This window comes from Artibeus jamaicensis, unplaced genomic scaffold, assembly GCF_021234435.1.
Source record: "Artibeus jamaicensis isolate MK-2021 breed Jamaican fruit bat unplaced genomic scaffold, CSHL_Jam_final contig_464, whole genome shotgun sequence".
NCBI lineage: Eukaryota > Metazoa > Chordata > Mammalia > Chiroptera > Phyllostomidae > Artibeus > Artibeus jamaicensis.
The window spans coordinates 19466477-19470562 of NW_026521842.1; positions in this window are offsets into that span (position 1 = coordinate 19466477).

Here is a 4086-nt window from a genome sequence, read left to right on the forward strand (position 1 = left end):
AATACATTTTCAAGGTGTGGATTAATAAGACAAATTCCTTCATAAGATCAAACATTTGTTTAGGAATATGCTTTTATTTTTCCTTAAGCTTAAATAACATAGGTCAGAAAAAATTATCAGCCTTTAAACATTATTTGACACTATATTGCAGTGAAGACTGTGGGAAACATGTGGATTTTAGTATTCTTACCCAGTGAAAGCTCCTCCCCAGAAAGACAGAGTAGTTTCCCAAGCTGTTCAAGTGAGGTTCCCACACCCTAAATCAATGCTTGACATTTTGTTAATTAAAATGTTTTCTAAAATCTGATTGTGAAGTTGCTTTGCACACTTCCAAATTATATGGTCAGGTTCACTTCTTTTTGGTGTACATTTGTTTTTGCTCTTTTCAAACTTAAAACAATTTTTTATTTAAGTTAGTTTTTGAAAGGTTTTCTTAGGCTCCGCCAAGGAAGAAATGCCAATCAGCCACAAAGTTAGGCAGTATAGAGCTTTATTGGGGTTTGCACATCCAGACTCTCCCATCCGCAGTGGGGCGGAAGAAGTTGTGCCCAAGCAGGGAATGTGTGTGTGTGTGTGTGGGGGGTTATTTTGGTTGGCTCTCTTCGTGGGAGCTGGGGATTGGTCCCCTTTGAACAAAGCTGCAATAAATATATCATTGCTGGTTCTCCTCAGGCTCAGGTTGCTATGTGGATATCCGTTTTGGCAAAGCCGCTTAGGCTCCCTGGTTTGACTTAAGCTGTCTTTTCCGGGTTGTAGTTCAGCTGCCATTTTGTTCTACCCGGCCCATCCTGACAGTTTCTTTTAATGGAAAACCAAACATCTCAATTTTCTCTTTTTCTTACTCTTTTTTTGTATTCCATCATGATCCCCAAAGGATGCTGTTGCAGCTTCTGGTATACTGAAAATGTTGGTGCTGTGGCAAAGCTATCAAGTATCAGCCCGAAAACTCCGCTGTGCTTAGGTACCCGCTGACGCGCTGCTTCATGTCACTGCAACTGGTCTTTAGTCCCAGATGGTATTTCCCTAGCAGCATGATTTCTTTGACCTTTTCAGATGATGACTATTTCTACTTAGATGAAGCATAGTTTTTATTAAATTTCTTATTTTTTGATGCACATTGAAAATTCCAGAGGGCCAACAAATTTTTCTATTTAAATCTAAAATTTCCTTTAGGCAAAAAAAAATTTTTTTTTTACAATTAGTAAAATCCCTTGCAGCATTTAATTTAAAGTATGGATGAATCTACTCCATTGTCTATCTCTTTCCTAAGCACTGTGAGGCTAATTTAAATAGTCTTGCTGGGTTATTTTGATTTGTACTTCTCAAAATTTATGAAAGTTGTTTTAGGTCAAAGGGGAAAACATTTTGCTGCCTCAGTCTCACTGGCTTAGATAATAAGAAGTCTCTTACCATTGTTCAGATTTAATATTTTTCTATTTTAAGTGAGTCATAGGTAACAGTTCTTTATAAATTATGCATGTAACAGAATCATTAAATACTGCTTATAGAAGCATTCCCAAGAGTATGACATACTGTAACTTAGACACTGCTTTCGGTTTGTCACTGATACTATATTTAAAATAAACTACTACCTTCTGAAAACTTTTTTAACTTTATCCTAACCCTTGGCTAACTTTTGATTAGCATAAGCTGCTTTTCCCTCCCTCAAATAGAGATATTTGGCAATAAAATAAATGAGGAAAATAAAAGGAGAGCCAAAAATGATAACATACTAGAAGACTGTATAGCTGTAGGAATTTAGACCTGGCCAAATTAACAGGGAATGGAAAATGATTTTAATTATGACAGATCCTTGGAGTTGGAACTGGCCTTAAATTCATGTTCTCTGCCAGAGGCATGAATTTCTCTATGACAATCTGGGCATTGATGGCTGTCTTTAATTTTGTATATATCCTCAGGAACCTGTGATTCACTACCTCACAGGGTAAGAATTGATGGCTGGTTCTCCCTTAGGCTAAAATGAAACATGCCTCCCTGCAGCATCTTCTGAAACCACAAAAGCTGAATCCCTTTTCCACATGCCGGCCCTTGGGAGAGTTGAAGGTGTTTATTACTTCCCCATCTACATCCTTTAATTCTGTATGTTGATGAGCCCCAGCTACTTCATGCTTCCATAGAACACTGTCATGTCTCTTTATGAACTTAGTCACTTTTGGACTCCTCTTTGTGTAAAAACTGTGTCTAGAAAGAAATGTGTCTTGACTGGAAGACTAGGGCATCAGCCTCTTTGCTAGGCCAAATGAGGTATTATGGACCTTACCTGTGATGCTTCTTGGCCATCTATATGACCAATTTTCAAATTATAGTTAATATAATGATCCTGATTCAGGTCACCCACAGCCTCTATGGTGTTCTGCTGCCTTCTCATCTGAGTCACACTAATGGCACCATGGATTGGCTGGTCCAGGATGGGAGGTTGGAGCAGGTCTCCAGTGGCGTCCTCTGGTCCCGGTCGTTAACAAGCCTCAGCCCTGCCTACCTTTCACTTTCTCATCTTTGTGAAATGCCCTGTTGAAATCTGCATTTGCTGTATCTGCAGTATTCAGTATCCTCCTGTTGTTCCTGCAAAAAAGGAACTAAATGTGCTATCTTTTCCTTTTTCAACTGGTCATATTAGATAATTTCACCTCAGGCTAATGAAGTTCACTGGCCTGTAGTTTTCAACTTCATCTTCTGTCCTGTGCAAATTCAGATGATGCCTTTTTATGACTTAGAACATTTTGCCTGCTCTTTCCAGACTTCCAGAGGTATAACAATGAGTATTCACTGCCATTGTTCCCGCTGAACCACATATTCAGGTTGGTAGGTGATACCATATTTTGCTGTGTATAATGCACAAATATTTTTGCCTAAATTTTTGAGGGAAAAATAAGGTTGTGCATTATACATGAGTAGTACTAATTCCATATCTATATGTTTTTAACTCTTTTATTTATGCTTATGCATTAAAAGTGTAATTCTAGAAAGCAGTAACAATATTCATATGCAAAATTCTGCCCTGGAAAACAATTGCTTTTGTTTCTAAATATAAATAAGTAATGGAATCAAAAAATTAAAATGAGAGATCTTTTGTTCTGAAAGTCTGGGCCAAAAACATGGGTGTGTACTATACATGGGAGTGCATTATACAGGGCAAAAGATGGTATGTCCATTTGTTGGATCCTGTAATCCATTTGGCAGAGCCAGGATCAGAGTCCTACTCCTATGAAATCTATGTGGGTGGCTGCTTTTCTGCCACACTTCACTTTCTTGTGATATTTAGAAATGCCTTGTAAAGTGAGCATTTCTTTACAAAGTCTTGTTTCTACAGACTTTATAGCAAGAGCCCTCAGGTAGTGGCCACACCTAAATTTAAGCTTGATTTGGCAAAATGTACTGTTTCTTTTTTTTTTTTCTTCCATTATCCTCTTCGTTCCTCTTTCTCTCCACTATCTCTTCCTCTCTCACATCTCTTCCCTTTTCCCCTGAAGAAAGGGAGTTAAAGCCACCTATGTCTGGTGTCAGTAGCTGGTTTCCTGAAAATACTGTTAAAAACTTGTTAATAAACTGAAGTTTATGGTCACTGCACTGAAGATTATCACCAACTCACAATCTTAATAGTGAAAAAGGTGGAGGGGAAGGGGTATTTATGAGAATTCAGGAGTCTATCTTAAGGTCTCATAATACGGGGCTTGACGAGGATTATGGAAAACTCATGATGCAATAGGTTAAAATCAGAGAGTAAGATTTTAAGTACTAGTACCCTATCTTCTAGCATTGGGTCCTTCGGCAGGTTTCTTAAGCTTTTTGAGCTTCATATTCCTCATCTGTAAACAGGTTGGACACGATTCAGGGAGATAACGTGACTCTGGCACAGGTAAGAGTTAGATGAATATCTCCAAGTGTTAGTCTCATTCCAAAACCTGAGCTTTTCGCGTCTGCCCATCTGGCTTCCTCGGCCCGATGGCGCAGCCGCAGCTGCAGCGGGAGGCGCCGGGGCGGGGTGCCGCTGCACCCCTCGGCCGGCAGAGGCCGCCAGCGCGCCCGTGTCATCGGCTCCGCCACCGCCTCCCTGTGCTGGGCTGC